The 18,080-nt window shown below is 43.9% G+C and overlaps 1 long non-coding RNA gene across 2 annotated transcripts in view; it reads left to right on the top strand.

The window, feature by feature from the left end:
• LOC146351502 (uncharacterized) overlaps positions 1-17,857 on the top strand; it is a 168,321-nt gene extending 150,464 nt beyond the window's left edge. For both annotated transcript variants that reach the window (XR_014788901.1, XR_014788902.1), the window contains one exon: positions 17,293-17,857. This is a non-coding gene — a long non-coding RNA (uncharacterized LOC146351502). The remainder of the gene's footprint in view (positions 1-17,292) is intronic.
• Positions 17,858-18,080: the final 223 nt, after the last annotated feature.

Raw genomic sequence — 18,080 nt, forward strand, 5'->3', positions numbered from 1 at the left:
GTTAAACATATATTCCATTATCCTGCTCAATTTGGCAGCTTCGTGTGATTGTTTTTCTTTTTTTTTAAAATAAAGCCCATGGGAGTTTGTTCATTAGTCTCCTGTGTAATGATGAGTTTGGCCCTGATTGTGGCGAAGGAAGGCAATAAATATTTAATAGTGTGGCATGCTAATGAGTGATTTGCTTGTGAATTCAAATCGTTTAGTATAGTTTTCTCTTCCATTCAAACATGTGATGCAGTACAAATGTACTGAATTATTTAACCCACAAGATCTGTAAGCACTTTCAATCCGTTGTTTCAAAAAACCCGGAGTCACAAAAGTAATTAATGTAGCATCTTCTAAAACTCGTTATAATTTCTAGAACCTTGCAGGACTGTCTAAATGACTTTGAAAGATCAATATGTTAGCAGCCTTTTTTCTTTCTTTTTTTTTAAAAAATGAGTTATTGTGAAGGATTTGCCTGAAGCCCAAAGCAAACACAAACAGCCCTCCCTCCCACAACAGTTATCTCATCAAAAACTTCATATGTATTTGGAGTGTGAATGAAGTATTATCCCTCGAGACACATCAACATTTTCTAGGCAAACATTTACTTTCCTAGGTGGAGTTTTATTCAATATAATTTAATAAACAGAAGTGCTTTAACATATCTATAAACTGTGGTTATAAGATCGAGCATACTTCAGAGAATCTCAGTTTTAAAGGCATTGTCAGCATTTTGCTGAAAAGGTTTATAGTTAAAGGTAAAAGTAAAGTCTCTAATTGAGTCTTGAATTTACAGGAGGTTTTATGTTTCAGGTAAATCAGCAGGAAAGCTGCTTTGGTTAAGTTGGTAGCCTATAGTGTCATAACATGAACTTAACTTCTCCTGGCTTGCAAGAATAGTGGGTGCAGTCTACCAATAGGCCCAACCTTGTTAAGATGACCCCAGGGAGATATCACAGGTGGCATTTTTGCTAAAGTAGATTGAAGGTGTTTCTTTTTTACTAATATTGCCTTGGAGACTGTCTGCTGCTCAGATATAGAAAGTGATGAGGAAAAGATAGAGGGCATGAAACTATATGGAGATAAAAAAGGGCAGGTAGCAGTCAAAGGTTCTGAAGTGTCAGGAGGGAGAGTCTAGTAGAGTATTTGGAAGTGAAGCAGCCTATCAGCAATAACCCAACAGGGTGTGAGGACAGGGTTGTTGAGAAGCACGGAGAGGGCAACAGTGCATGTTACTGGAAAGAGCTTTAACAACAAAGGCAGGTACTTATCATAATGTTATAGGAATGACATGGGTCTTGCTCTTCCACAATCGATCTCACGGACCACTGTTAAAATAAGAGAAAAGTGTGAGAGGTGGGATCATATAGGAACAGCCATGTTCATTCCAGTCCAGCCTTTGGCACTACTTTGATCCTTCCCTTATGATTCTCCTATACCCCCATGTAGTTTTTACAGTGTTACATTACACAAGTGACATGTGATGGTCTGGGGAGCAGCAATGTCAGATTGATCCTTCTGCACTGCCAGTCTATGTGCAATGGAAGGACTTGTCCATTTCTTCCATGGAAACATATGTGTGCCCTGAATGTCCTGATGTGGGGACAGCTCATACATCTCCCCACAGGAAAGAGCTCTGAGTCCCTCTTTCTCATACTGTCAGAAGAATCAGAAATGTTCAGGGAAAGCTCCTCCACAGTGTCTAGGATTCCATGATATTTGATACTCTAAAAGATTTTCCAGTGTCCATAGGAGTCCCTCAGAGCTCTGCACGATCTCTCTGTGCATTGCATTGAGAACACTGTAGGATTATCACATTGAGAGCTGATGGTGTTCTGTGTAGGGCTGTGCACCACTTCAGCCCAAGGCCCAAACCCCAAGTTGAAGCAGGCCGCTTCAGGCCACTTTGTGCCCCTTCCGAGGTGAAGTGGAGGGGGCACAAAACATCCCGAAGCGGGTCAGAGGCTCACCAAAACCCTTGGTGTGCTTCGGGGCTTCAGCCCCTGGATCAGGCCCCCCCTTAGCCCAGCCCCCCTGGTGCCTCCAGGTCCTTACCTGAGCCTCCTTCTCCACTGCCGCTACCACCACCTCGCCACCACACCGCCGCCTTCTCTGCTGCTGCCGCCATGAGGCCTGGACATGCAGCAACTCTTCTTGAGTTCCAGAAAGTTACCATTTTAAAAATGGTGACTCCCCGGAAGAAGACCAGTTGCTATGTGTCCAGGCCTCAGGAGATGGCAGAGGTGAAGAAGATGATGACAGCAGCAGAGGGTGGTGGCAAAGAAGAAGACAGCGGCAGTGATGAAGAAGAAGACAAAGATGGCAGCGGTGCAACAGAGAAGGCGGTGGCATGGCAATGGAGAAGGTGATGGCAGTGGTGGCAGAGGAGGAGGCGGCCCAGGTAAGGAGCTGGGGGTTGTGTGGGGGCGTCAGGTCGGGGGACCCGAAGCGGGGCTCGCCATTCGAACCCTGTTTTGGGTTCGGGGCCGAGGCGGGTCAGAGCCCCCCCCCCAAATCTGCCTGAGCTGGATTGGGCCCACCCCAGAAGCTACGAAGAATCTTCCGAGTCAGATCAGGGTGTCCCTGCATAGTCCTAGTTCTGTGCACTTATTATGAGCATGGCAGGGAGATGGTAAGTGGGTACATTTTTTCTTCTTGGCATGATGATGATAGAAGCTATAGCTACTGAATAATTTCTGACATCTTAATTTGATCAGGACCTGAGATTTTAAAAAATCAAATTTGGGAGAAAGTGAAATTGACAGGTGTGTCCATTCCTTCTCTCCTCCTCTGTTATAACATTCAAGTACTTTATAAAGACATATCTAGTCACCCTGGCTTTTTCTAATCCACTCTCCATCCCTTTTTATTTCCTTTCCTGCCCTTCCTAATGTGTACATTTTGGAGTCTAAGCTTGTGGTCAGGGCCTGCTGTATTGTTCATTTTTGTACATTGCCTAGTGATTTTAGGCACTCTAGGAACAACATTAATAACGATGATGAAAAATTATAAAGAAATAGATGAACATAATCAGAGAATGCAGCTTTTCTTGGCCCAGAGTTTATATGCTTAATTTTACTTTTTTAAATGCAGAATATACCTAGCCCTACTGAACCATTGACTTCCTCTGTGTAGCAACTTGGTGCCCTCCAGATATTTTGGACTACAACTCCCTTCAGCCCAAGCCAGCATGAACAATGGTCAAGGGTTATGACAACTGTGTAGTCCAAAACATCTAGAGGGTACCAGAATGTCTGCCCCTGGTATATCCTGTCTGGCTCTCTTGTTTTAGGCTGTCAGCACAAGACATGTCCCTGGAAAATGCAGGTTATCTCCTCCTTGGGGAAAACTTTATGGTCAGAATAAAAAGCTGGTCTTTTGGACTGCATGGCCCATGCATGTCCCTCCCTGTCAATCTTGGACAGACTAGTGAGTGTCTTCTTGGCTATGCTAAAGTAATACATCTGATCCTCTAAATCAGGAATGGCCAGTTCACAGACCTTGGGCAGAACCAGATCTGGGAGGCCTGGTCCCCACAACTAGGGATGGCAGACAACAGACTCCCCCCTGCTTGTGCCTCCAAGCTGCGCCCACTGAGCTGCTGCCCCGTTTGCCCCCTCACCCCTCCTGCACTTACCGAGCCACCAGCACCTACCTGGGAGCCTTTCCTGAGTTTCTATTGTTCCTGTGGTCGCCTTTTTTTTTGCAAAGTGGTGACCCGGGAACTTCCATAACTGTAATATTAAGCACATAGTGGCCATAAGGGCTCTAACTACGGAATATTACAGGTGTAAGTGGACTGGAATAACAGGCGCTCAGGAACGGCTCCAGGTAGGTGCTGGTGGCTGGGGGAGTGTGTGCAGGGGTGCGCGAGCAGATCCAGGGGCGTGCAGTCGAGAGGGGGTAGCAGCTAGACAGGTGCCCAGAGAACTCGAACAGGGGGGCATCCATCCATCCCTACCCACAACCTAGTAGCTTAAATCAAATCATAGTCTTGAACCACAGCTGGGGATGGCACTAGGGTGCCCACATACAGATTGTTAAAAAAGAAGAAATGCATCACCAAAAGAGAGGACAAAAGAAGACACCAATTTGCATAACATGTGTATACAAATGTATATGTATAGGTGCAAATTTAGAAATAATCACTATCATTTAAATAGAAAGACAATACAGATGACTATAGTGGAGAGGAATGAGGAGGTGATGTATGTGACTGGTTACTCAGCCTGCTGCCCAGGTGCTAATTGATGGTGGGGAATGTCATTGCCCCTGCTCCCCCTCTGTGTGGTTCTTTGACTTTAAACCAGATGTGGACTGGACAGCCCATCAAATAGAGGACACCTTTAAAGAGAGGACTGTCCTCTGCCAGATCTCCAAAATAGTGGACTATTCTCTGTAAATTAGGCCACCAGCCACCCTAGAAGACACTAGGGTAGACATTTCTTGGCTTTCTCTTCTTACTAGGCTTTATACGGAGGGCAGAGGTGTCTCCATTTCCCCTTTTGTACTTGCATTGTTCTCTACTCTGAATGAGCATGAGAGGTCAGCTTTGAAATAGAGGGAAAGTCAGTCGTGAGGCACATTCACCATCACTAAATGTGGTCAGACAGTCAGAAGTGGAAGACAAACGGTACTTCTGCGACCACATGGTTGTTCCCTGCTCCCTGAGCCATGGAATGGATGACTGGGCATCATCATTCTCACTCTCCAGCAGCTGCCTTACAGAGAGTCTCTGTGCCAATAGGTCTTGGGAAGTTAGGTATCCATCAGGAATGCATGAGAATTTCATTTCAGCTTGCATGTCATCTGAACTTGCCCTGTTCATAACCTGAATGCAGACAGGGATGCATGTTTTTGAAAAAGGTTTGTGTATTCTGGAACTTGCCATTGCATTTGAAAAACATGTATTTTGAAAAAACTGCATTTTCACACTTTAGTCAAAGGGGGGGGGGAAGTGAACGCCTTTGAAAAATGTGCACAGAAATGTACACCTATCTTGTTTGAAATGCACGTGTTTTCTGAGCAAGCAAATGGTCGCAAATAAACATGGGAGTGAGCCAACCCAAGCTTTGAAGAGAAGCGAATTTTCATGAACGTAAACATCTCTAGTTCTCCCATCCCTAGTATCTGTGCTCTAAATGACACCAGTTTGATTATGTTCCTACCAAACTTAAGAGAGATGGATGCTGAGAGCAATAATACTTCAAGATCATTCTAGAATGATTGCTGGAGCAAGAAACCAAACTGAATATATTCTACTGACAAATGGTTTTAATTAGAGGCAGGTAACGGACACATTAAAAAAAAGAGATAATTCTAAGTTGTTTCTGTTCTTTAGTGCTCCTGGCAGGGAAATAGTATTTATTCACAAGGCAGGAATTGGAGAAGTAATTGGTTCTAGCTTTAATTTAGTGATGATACAATTTGGCTATAATTAAATTGAAATGGTGAACTTAAAAAAATTCTAGATAAGAACATTTAGCTTCAGTGTAGTTCTTGCTCAGCTGTTCTTTCTATGTAATTAATTTATGCATCAGCCTATAAAGTTTCACTGTTGCTCTTGATAATTAAATAAACATAATCCATAAGCTGAAGCTCACAGTTTACAACTAATGTGATAATAAAATGCCTGGTTAAATGAAGGTGTGGGGTTCACTGTGCTTGGAAATTTCCCTTTGGATGTGGTGCTGTTTTAGCTATTTACAAATGATGTACCATCCCATTTCAAAACTTTTGAATTCATATTTCCCTCTCCTAATATTATTTTATTACACAGTAAGATGTCATCATTTGTGGTCTCCACCATTGTGAGATGAGAATATTGCCATATATGGCAACATTGCCATACAATGCTACTTCTTGTGACTGGCTCTCATAAAATTATTCCCCAGTGTGGTTGCCTCCATGCAGGAAACTTCCTCTGGAGCAATGTATCAATGGATAAGTTGACTGTGGTTGGTTGGTAGGTACATGAGCAGGGCTTACTCCACAGTGGCACTCAATGAGTGCTCGAAGAGATCTTGCCTGATCTTCTTCCTGGTGGCATTTTGATGTCAGGCAAAAACTATTTAATTTCAATGAACCAACGGGCTTGGTTGATTGTGTGTGTGAGTGTGTGTGAGAGAGAGAGAGAAAACTGCTTTTTCTGCTGGTTTTAGACTGTGTTTTCTTCTACTGTGGTTTAAAAACTATTTTCACTGTATGCCTCCTTGGGCATTATGATATGTAAAAGAAAAGTGGGGCATAAGTATTCTTTACATAATGGAACAAATTAATTAATTAAATACTGTGAAACATACTGAAACATCAGTTTACCCTGATGTGCTGACAACAGACTATTCCATGTTTCTTCTCAGTCCAGAAAATGGCTTGTTATCTGATGCAGTCGTTATGTGGCTACATTTTCCTGTATATTGGTCCTAAGACATTGGCTACGTTTGACATAGTACTAACCAAACCATAGTTTAGCAATAAAGAAAAGAGCTTTGGTGAGCCCTGGGCTTGTATGATCCCTATCTCCCCTCTTTTTCTGGTACACCAGTGAAGAGGAGATTGGTAGCATTTGGTTTCACTTTCAACTGACCGCAGTTGGTTGTTATCAGAACTAGGAACTGTGTTTAGTAAGTTTTAACTAAGGTTCATCTGATCAACACAGGGTCATAAGCCACACTTTGAAGTTGACTTGTTTGGACAAACCATATTTAAAACTAACCACAGTTTGTTCCAGTTTGGACATAACTAGTAGGGCTGTGCACTGCTTCAGTCCGCATCCTGAATTCTGAAGCAGATTGGGGTGATTCGGACCACTTTAGTCCAAATCCGAAGTGGATTCAGAGCAGTCCAAAGCAGTCTGAAGTGGGACAGAGAGATCCAAAGTGCTTTGGATCACTTCAGACAATTCTGAAGCCCAGACAGCCTACCTGAGCAAATGCCACAACTTGCTAGAGAAGGAAGAGGGAGAGGAGGAGTTGGGAGGGGGAAACTGAGGCTTGGAAAGTGACATCTCTACTCTAGGTGCCGATAGGGCTGGGCCATCATCTTGCATACTTAACCAGCAGTTTTTTTCCCTTGCTTTATACTGCTTGCTCTTTAACTCCTCCCTCTGCCTTTCTCAATTACTATTAATTCCCTTCTCATTTTTCAACTCTCTATACTCTTATAGAAGACCAAAGAATATATAAAAAACAAACAAACAAACAAACAAACAAACAAACCTTTTTCTCTTCTGTTAGGCTTTAGTGTTATTTCCCTTCCCCTCACCCCTTAGCTTGTAGGTAGTTTTTTCTTTGTGTATCTGCCTTTCTTTTGGTCACGTGTGTGTGTGTGTGTGAGAGAGAGAAAGAGTGCTGTGTGAGTGCACCATATACATTATTGTGCACAAGCAGTGTGTGGTCAAAGCAGTACACTAATACACAGTCCAATTGTTGCAGAACTCAGAGAGACCATGGAGTTTATTTAACGCGCGGGCTTAAGGTTGGAATCATTTCCAAAGAGCCAAAAGCCCCGATTTACATCAGCACATTGTTTTTATAGATATTGTGACACATAGGAAACGGCTCCTCCTCTCCCTCCCGTGTGGGATTGCAGTCCTCAACATTTCTTCTCCTAGCACCATTGTTTATAATACAAGAAATGGGTTATAGGGTAGCCATGATAAGCAGAGAACAGAAGAGAACAGCAGAGAACAAGATATACAATTCTATGACCTTAGCCTTTGTTGACAAGATAAGAAATTCCTGTGTCTCATCATCTTACAAACATATATTTCAGAGAGCAAGAGCTCAGCAAGAACATGAAGCATGAGGTTGCATGAGGCTACTTAGTCTGACCCCCGATATGGCTGCTACACAATATATACTGTGGTGCAAAGCAGTACACAATACACATAATATGAAGCATCATAACTTTTGGTGATTTTCCAAGACACTTTGCCTGTTGCTTGTTTTCCCTTGTGTACATCAAATGACCATAAGAAGAATATGATCAGGCTAGGCTATATGTATGGTTTTTTAAAAAATGTTTGCTTCATCTTACACTTCCTGGGGCAAAGGCCTGCCAAACTGATCAGGGGGCTGGAACAACTCCTCTATAAAAGGCTTCAGTGTTTGGGCTATTTAATTTAGAAGAAAGGCAAATAAGGGGGAGGTGTATAAAATTATATGGAGTAGAGACAGTGTAGTAGTGTAATTAATAAATAAGCCCCACTTAGTTCAGACTTTTTCAGGTAATGTGTATTGCAATTTGCAGCCAGAGAGATATTTAACTTTTCTTTCTTCCCTTAATGAGAGCCTCAAGTCAGTGGCAGTTTCAGGACAGACAAAAGGAAAGTACTTTTGCACTTCAAAAAACAAAACAAAACACAAAAACCTACACCAGAGATTAGGGATAGTGACCTCCTAATTGTCACCTTAAACACCTTTTGATTAGGATCTCTAATCTGCTGTGTGGCTGACAGTTTTTTACCTTTTGTTTTAGATTCTGAGAAAAGGAAAATTTATGCATGGCTAGCACAAAAACTACTGGACCAAACTGTCTGAAAATTGGCAGGTTCAGTCATCTCCATAGGGGTTGCCAGGTGCCCAAATTTCATGCACTTCTGTGGAATTACTGAAGAATTATAGCTCTTTGTTTTGAGAGATTTCCTTGAAAAAAGGAAATTTTACCTCCACCTAGCACAAAAACTACTGGGCCAAACCGTCTGAAATTTGGCAGGTTTAGTCACCTCCATTGGGGCTGCCAGGCCGCCAGATTCCATGTATTTACCATGAAAATGGAAACTTATAGTAATTTCTGTTTTCCAGTGCAAGCCAATGGGAAAACATAAAATCCGAATAATTTGGATATCCAAATCCAAAATTTGGATCCGAATCTGAAGCCAGTCAGATCCAAAGTGAATCAGGGCTGATTCAGAAGATCTGAATCGGGGGCTCCATGCACAGCCCTAATAACTAGGAACCATGGTTAAGTGAAACCTGAAGGTGAATCTGTCCAATCTTGCCTTCACAGGCATGCTGGCAGTAGAGAGGGGAGGAGGCTCATCCCTATAGCACTGAACTATGGTTTAGTGGTATATCCAAATGAGGCCCATATGCCAATCAGTGTTGATGGTATGGAGACAGTGTTGGCAAAGAAAAGGAACTACTGGAGAGCTGTGGTAATATATGTGGATATGATATGCCCCAAGAATGATCCTAAAAATGCTGACCTGCAGGTTGGGCACTTACTCATAGGTTCAGAACACTTCCTATGAGAACATTGAGGAAATTGTTTCCAAATTTTTCAGTCATAGTGTTGACCACTTGATTTGTTTAATTTTCCAAAAGCAGAAATGTTGTGGATAAAATGGAAGAGACTAAGTACACTTCTTTCCCATGGTATGTTGGGTTCTCCACTCAGTAAGGAATGAGGCTGGAGGTCGAGGTTGAGTTAAACACCCTTTATTTCATATACTGTATATGAGGTTGTTTAGTATCTAGAGGAGCAACAACAGCCAGAAACAGACAAGATTTCTTATACATTCCTTCCTGAATCAGGACAGCCAATCACAGCTTGATTCATATTTCACCATACATTTTGGTCAAGCAAAAAACTGTTAGTCATGCATAATCAGCAGTTAGGAAAATATCCACCATTCTATTCTAAGATTACAAAAACAGGAAACATCGGGCATAAGCTCAAACCAACTCAGTAACTTACCACAGCCCTCAAACTAAGACATTCTGAGGCTGACGCATAGCCCTGACCTCGCTTATCTCAAAGGTTGTCTGCAGGGAAAAGATCGGGTTCAAATCTCTCAGGTATTCCAAGTGTCCGGTCCCTAAATAATGATGTAAATCAGCAGTATAAAAGACTGGTTTAAATCAAATTTTATATTCATACTTCAGATGTTTCCTAAACAAATATGCTCACTAATTAGCTAAATATAGCACGTATTGGTTTACAAATTATATAAACATTTATTTCACAACTTTTGCTCATGTAGCTCAAATGTTTTTGCATGGGAGTGTTTGAAAAGAGGAGGCAGGTATGGGCAGAGTGCTGAAGATCAGATGACCTGCCTGAGGGGGCGGGACTGATTAGATCCCTCAGCTGTCCATTACTATCCCCAACTTCAAAGCATTCCTGAAAGGTGAGTGCCTAACATTTTTTAAACTTCCAGGGACCAAGATACACAGCCTCCTTATGCAGTTTATTTCCAGCCTAATATCTAGCTAGCCTTAAGTGAGAGTCTAGCCTGAAATGCATGACCACGTACACTCACAAAATAAACAGAGCACAGTGATCGCAGAGGGAATTCTCCTCCAAGCCAGAATGTGAGTGTACATCTCCATTGTCATACCTGTGAAGCCACCTGATGGAGCCTAAGGGAATAAAGAATCCCCTGTGACTCCATTTGCAGTTTAAATTATGCAATTGTTACAGCATTTTCACTAAATAAGAAGTAGCTTTTGTCTTGTTCTTCTCTAGGGTGCATTTTATTTCCATCTGCTAGGTTTCCATTTTTGGCTGTACGGACTCCGTGCTTGACTTTTCACTTGAATGTTTCTTTTTCAATAAGATTTTCTTCACCTAATTTCCACTTTTCCAGGCTATACTTCTGTAGCACCAAACTGGAATGGAAGGGGAGCAATTTTGTTTTAAAGGCATTTGTTAGCATGGGAATCGATTGTTAAAGGTGGCTTCCTAAGCGCCGCAGTCACTGCTTCCCCAACATGAATTGCAGAAGACCATCTATGCTATTAGCAAAGGTGACACCTGGTTCCTATGCCTGTGGCTAAGCAGCATATTCTCTGAGAACATGGAGCAGTATATTCTGAGAACATAAGAAGAGTCATGCTGGATCAGATCAGGGGTCCAACTAGTCCAGCATTCTGTTCACGCAGTGGCCAATCAACTGCCTGTGGGAAACCCACAGGTAGGAGATGAACGCAATACCACCATCCTGTTCATATTCCTCAGCAACTGGTATACAGAGGCATACTGCCTCTGATACTGGAGGTAGCATTTAGCTGTCTTGACTAGTAGCCATTTATAGTGTTATCCTCCATGATTTATTCTAATCCCCATTTAAAGCCATCCAAATTGGTGGCCATCACTACATCTTGTGATAGCGAATTCCATAGTTTAACTATGCACTGTACGAAGAAGCCCTTCCTTTTATCTGTCCTGAATCTCCCACCAATCACCTTCATGGGATGACCCTGGGTTCTAGAATTATGAGAGAGGGGCAAAAGTATCTATCCGCTTTCTCTGCATCATTTTGTGCACCTCTATCATGTTTCCCCTTACTCAGCATTTTTCTAAGCTAAACAGTCCCAGATGTTGTAGCCTTTCCTCATACGGAAGTTGCTCCAGTTCCTTGATCATTTTGGTTGCCCTTTCCTGCACCTTTTCCAACTATTCAATGACCTTTTTTAGTTTCTAGATTTAGGTACTCAAGCCAGCAAGTAACCCTGACCTGGAAGCATTTAAAAGGTTCAGGAGGTGTCACCTGACCTATCGTGGCCTATAGTTTGTTGCTAAGAGGCTTCCTTGTTGGTGTGGCTGGTCTCTCCCTGCAGCTTTCTCCTTTGGCCAGAGGTGAGTGATGGTGCACTAGCTGAATTCTCACCTGACAACTCTCATGCTCCATATGGAGGTTTGTTGTGAGCCAGAAAGGCTCTGATTGATAAGAGCAAAGGTTCATCTAATCCAACATCCACAGTGGCCAACCAGATGCCTCTGGGGAACCCACAAGCCAGACATGAAGGCAATAGCTCTCTGCCATTGCTACTCCCCAGCAACTGGTACTGAAAGGTATACTGCCTCTGAAACCGAGAGACTGCATGCATTCCTCATCACAATAATCACCATTCCTGTGCTAGCTATGATCAACCAGGTCTATGTGTGGTTTCTGGATAACTGGTGCTATGATTCAGAGTGCTGTTCTTCCAGATAATTTGGCTTAGGTCATAATGCATGCAAGTCACTTGATTTCTCATAAATCGTTGACTCATTGAATGTGTTCAGTGAATTGACTCCATAGAAAAGCATGGACTTGGTGTTGCCAAGGGGTATGACGGAAGTTCAGTGATTAATCTAAATCATGCATGCAGGTGGTCACTCAGTGTTGCCATCCTCACATGGTGAGCATGCACCTGTGAGCCAGCCCTACCATTAGGGATGTACGAAACACCCACCTGCCGTTTTGGGGGGGGGGTCCACGGGGGGGGGAGGTGATCCGTCCCTTTCCCCAGAATCCTCGCCAGCCAGCTCTGCTCTGTGGCGATTCCATGGAGCTGCTGGCCAGCTCCATAGCACCAGCGATACGGCCACCATTGCCATACTGCTGGCTGAGGATGAGTGACTCTGGATGCCAATGCTGGCTGCTACACCATTTGCGGCCATAAAGGTCTGAGATTAAGCTAAATGCATCTGTAAATGGCTGCATTTAGCTTAATCTAAGACCTTTATGGCCGCAAATGGCATCATGGATGCCATTTGCATCCGGAGTCACTCAGCCTCAGCCAGCAGTATGGCAATGGCGGCCATATCGCTGGTGCTACAGAGCCAGCAGTGAGGAGGATCCGGCTGGGGAGGATTCCTCAGGGAGGTGGAGGTAAGTGCTCTGTTCTTCCATGGGCTCTGGAGGCCGGATTCAAAAGAATCCGGCCTCACTGTGGTCCATGGAGGAATTCTCTGCCATCCCTACCTACCATTAGGCCAAGGGCGAGGAACCTCTTTCAGCCTGAGGACCAAATATCATTTAAGACAAGCTAATAGGGGCCAAATTCCAGTGGTGGGCAGGGCTAAAGGCAAAAAGGGTGGGGCCAAAAATATACCCCCCAACCCCCCCCCCCCAAAACCAGCCAACCAGTAGATTGTAGCTTAAAGCTCTTACTGAAAGTAACTAAGCTTTAGGAGAGGTATTTCAATCTTTTAGAATGGGGAAAAAACTGCATGAAAGCTGGGAAACCAACAAATGTTGGGTAGTTGGGGCAAAGGGGAAGGGGGCATGGCCATCTGGGAAAACCTGGAGTATTAGATTGGGATCACAGGAGGGCCAGATTTTGCCTCCAGGCCTCAAGTTCCCCTATGCATTTGGCAGACTGAGGCAACCACTTCAGGCAGCAGATGTTGAGGGGCAAGGAGAAAACAGAGTGGTGTGTGTCACACAGCCTGTGCCCTGTGCTCCTGAAGCCAGCCTACTGCCCTCAGATGCAGTGGAGGAGGATGGATTGTGGCCACTGCTGAAGTAAGATTCTGTTGGCAGAACAGCGATACACTTGACGAGGCTGAGCTGTGTGAAATCCCAGCCAGAGCATGCTTTACCCTGCAGAAAACAAACTGGAGACTCTGGGTCAAAGGAATACGAAAGCTGGCATGTATTGCAGGACATACATGTTGTATAGGAGGCTCCCCAACTTGAGATGGAGAGAGACCCAAAGAGATGTCTCTTCTCTGAGAGGCAAGAGCATGAAGAAGTAGGAAGTGAAGTCAACAACCCTAATTCATAGAATCATAGAATCATAGAATAGTAGGGTTGGAAGGGGCCTACAAGGCCATCGAGTCCAACCCCCTGCTCAATGCAGGAATCCAAGTCAGAGCATCCCTGACAAATGGCTGTCCAGCCTCGTCTTGAAGGCCTCCAGTGTGGGAGAGCCCACCACCTCCCCAGGTAATTGGTTCCATTGCCGTATTGCTCTGACACTCAGGAAGTTTTTCCTGATGTTCAGTCGGAATCTGGCTTCCTGTAACTTGAGCCCATTATTCCGTGTCCTGCACTCTGGGATAATCAAGAAGAGATCCTGGCCTTCTTCTCTGTGACAACCTTTCAAGTACTTGAAGAGCGCTATCATATCTCCCCTCAGTCTTCTCTTCTCAAGGCTAAACATGCCCAGTTCTTTCAGTCTCTCTTCATAGGGCTTTGTTTCCAGTCCCCTGATCATCTTTGTTGCCCTCCTTTGAACCCTCTCCAGCTTGTCTGCATCCTTCTTAAAGTGTGGTGCCCAGAACTGGACACAGTACTCCAGATGAGGCCTAACCAGTGCTGAGTAGAGGGGAACTAGTACTTCCCGGGATTTGGAAGCGATGCTTCTATGAATGCAGCCCAAAATAGCATTTGCCTTTTTTGCAGCCACATCACATTGTTGGCTCATATTCAGCTTGTGATCGACGACAATTCCAAGATCCTTCTCGCTCGTAGTGTGGTTGAGCCACGTATCCCCCATCTTGTAACTGTGCATTTGGTTTCTTTTTCCTAGGTGCAGAACTTGGCATTTGTCCCTATTAAATGCCATTCTGTTGTTTTCTGCCCAGCACTCCAGTCTATCCAGATCACTTTGAATTTTGTTTCTGTCTTCCAAAGTATTAGCTATCCCTCCCAATTTTGTGTCATCTGCAAATTTGATCAGCATTCCCTGCACCTCCTCCTCCAAGTCATTAATAAAAATATTGAAGAGCACTGGGCCCAGGACTGAGCCCTGCGGTACCCCACTCGTTACCTCTCCCCAGCTTGAGAAGGTCCCATTGATAAGCACTCTTTGAGTCCGATTCTGTAGCCAACTGTGGATCCACATGATCGTTGTTTCATCTAGCCCACTTCGAGCTAGTTTGCTCATCAGGATATCATGGGGCACTTTGTCGAAAGCTTTGCTGAAGTCGAGGTATATGATGTCTACAGCATTCCCACGGTCTACAAGGGAGGTGACTTGATCAAAAAATGAGATCAGATTTGTCTGGCAGGACTTGTTTTTGACAAATCCATGTTGGCTTCGAGTAATCACTGCATTGTTGTCAAGGTGCTTCCAGATGGATTGCTTTATGATCTGCTCCAGAATTTTCCCAGGGATTGATGTCAGACTGACTGGTCTGTAGTTCCCAGGTTCCTCCTTTTTACCCTTTTTGAAGATAGGGACAACGTTAGCCCTCCTCCAGTCATCTGGCACTTCCCCGGTCCTCCATGATTTCTCAAAGAGAATAGACAGCGGTTCTGAGAGCTCTTCTGCCAGTTCCTTTATGACTCTAGGATGCAGTTCATCTGGCCCTGGAGATTTGAACTCATTCAAAGTAATGAGGTGTTCCTTGACCATATGCCTGTCGATCTCAAGCTGCAATCCTGCCCCTTCAGCCTGTACTTCGCCTTTGCCAGGGGGGTCATAGACCCTCTTTTGGGAGAAGACTGAGCCAAAGTAGGAATTGAGCACCTCTGCCTTTTCTTTGTCATCTGTTATCATTTTGCCATCCTTATTTAATAGCTGAACAACCATTTCTTTCCTCTGCCTTTTACTATGCACGTAGCTGAAGAAAGCCTTTTTGTTGTTTTTAGCATCCCTCGCTAACCTCACCTCGTTCTCCGCTTTAGCCTTCCTGACGCCATCCCTGCAATTCTGTGCTACCTGCCTGTACTCTTCCTTTGTTACTTGGCCTTCTTTCCACTTCCTATATGTGTCCTTTTTTGTTTTCAGGTCATCCCTAAGCTTTTTGTGAAGCCACATTGGCTTCTTCTGTTGTCTTCCACCTTTTCTTCTTGTTGGAATTGTTTGTGATTGTGCCTTGAGAATTTCCTTTTTTAAAAGTTCCCACCCATCTTGGACTCCTTTTCTCGCTAGCATTGCTTGCCATGGGACCTTACTGATCATTGTTCTGAGTTTATTAAAATCAGCTTTCCTAAAATCCAGGGTACGCGTTTGAGTACACTCGGCTTTTGCTTCCCTTAGAACCAAGAACTCAAGTACAACATGGTCGCTTTCCCCCAGAGTTCCTGTAACTGCTACTTTATCCACTAAGTCATCTCTGTTGGTTAGGATCAAGTCAAGGATAGCCGATCCTCTAGTTCCTTCCTCTACTTTCTGTAGGAGGAAGTTATCCGCCACACAAGTCAGGAATTTCCTGGAGGGGCCATGTTTTGCAGAATTTGTCTCCCAACAAATATCGGGGAAATTGAAGTCCCCCATTACTACTACATCATGCTTCCTTAAAACATTGGCTATTTGCTTTTCAAAAGTTTCATCCTTGGCTTCTCCTTGATTGGGTGGCCGGTAGTAGACTCCGACCACCAGGTTCCTTTTATTCTTTGCTCCATTTATTTCAACCCAGATGCTCTCGATGGGGCTACCAAGCTCCTCCTCCTGTATTTCTGTGCAGAGATATGTATTTTTCACATACAGTGCAACCCCGCCTCCCTTTCTGTTCCTCCTGTTCTTTTTGAACAAGTTATATCCTTCAACTGCTGTATTCCAGTCATGAGAGTCATCCCACCAAGTCTCAGTTATACCTATCAAGTCATAATTTCCCTCCTGTATTAAGAGTTCAAGTTCGTTCTGTTTGTTTCCCATACTCTGGGCATTAGTATATAGACATCGAAGACCATGTGCTTCATAGTCTGGCTTTCTTCCTACATGTGTCTGAAGACTATTATTGGGCGCTATCAGCGCTGTTCTCTCCATTGCAGTGCATGCGCCTACGTCCATTGTTACCCCCAACATTACATCTCCCTTCCCCGTAGGATTCAGTTTAAAGCCTGTTTAATTCAGTTTAAATTATCAGTCTACCTTGGGAAGGAAGGTCAGAACGGATCAGAGGATAGTCTAGGAAGCTTGGAGGTCCTCTGTCTATTCTCTTTCCATGCAGACACATCTGCCTTTCTCTTTTCTCTTTGAAGCAAGCTGAGTTGCATGCACACATCCAACAGATTCAACTACCAGTCCAGCCAGGTTTTGTATATGGAACGGGGGAGGACGCCATCTTGTCCTTCACCTCAGGCAGCAAAATGTCTTGGGCCAGCCCTGAGCCAGCCCTGCTCTTGAGGCAGCCTTGAGATTTTCAAAGTTTGCCCTCATTTACAGGATCAGGCCCATGTGGTCTCGATCCCTGGTTGAAATCTTAAGAACAAAGGAACTCATCTTCCAACCCTGCAATGCGCTTTTTCCAATTCATAAATAAATAAAGGACTTGGGATGCTGCTTAGATAGGATTTTTTCCCTTTTAAAAATCTATTTATTCCCTGTTGTCATGTCGCTGAGCACAGATACAATTTTGCCTGTGCCCTCTTTCTAGCAGCAGTTCCATTACCCTCCCTTGGTACTGAACTGTATACGAACAAAGAGATTTCCCCTTACTTCTTTCAACTGGAAAAATTCTAATACATTATTGCTCAACATGTTCAGGCACGATGGTGATGGGTGCTCTGGAATGGTAGCAGAGAAGTTTTCAGGCTAAGCCCCAGTATCTGTATTTTAAACAGTGTGCGAAATGGGAAAACCTTTGAATGAGTCATTTTCATCTCTGATTGCACCCCCTTTACTTTTTCAATTTCCACAGAAGCATCTTCAGCCGGCAGGAGTTACGCAAAGAATATGGCTCTCAGAAGTCATTTGGAGGCCTTGGCTTTGAGGATTGGACCGGTGAAAGATGGATATTTGACTCTTAAAGGAAAACATTCAAGGAAAACATTCAAGGAAAACATGAATACAAAGAAGTGCAGTAATAACAGAAATTGTCCACTGAGGGGAAGGTCCCTAATTTTTCCTGAAAATACACTGGACTGTACCATTCCATTACGGGTTGGTTCCAGGATCTGCCATCTGTGAATGGAGGAGTTCCATTCATGGAAGGTCCTTCCGCCTGTTTTTTGGGAATCTCCCCTCCCCCTGGTTCCAGAGCTCACCCTATTCAGGAGGGTCCCCCACCCTCTGTGGCATGAGTGGGTAAAGAAGTCCACTTCTGCTAGGCCAATTGCTAATTACTAAATCTGGAACCAACCCTTAGATTTTTTTTGAAACCTCACTTTTCTTAGATCAAAGCAGTTTACAATAAATAATGCACTGTAATGAAAATATATATTTTTTCTGCTGTCAGTGAATACAGAAGCTCTTTTTCTGATGTGAAAAGTGTCTCCACATGGTTTTCTTTTGATGATTCCCTGCCAGATTCATTTGTTGCTGTTTGATTGATGGTCAGTTCCAACAATATACAGGCCTTTGACTTGCACTGAATTGGGTGATTAAGCTTCAGGCTCATCATATCTACTTCGTTTTTGTTGGGAATATTGCAACCTCGTCTGCAAGTTCCAGGAAGGGGGCAGTGCTGGCAAGCGGGCCAAGCTATGT

The sequence above is a fragment of the Heloderma suspectum genome, chromosome 3 (genome assembly GCF_057233095.1).
Source record: "Heloderma suspectum isolate Gila_16-S chromosome 3, 16-S_ref, whole genome shotgun sequence".
Taxonomy (NCBI): Eukaryota; Metazoa; Chordata; class Lepidosauria; order Squamata; family Helodermatidae; genus Heloderma; species Heloderma suspectum.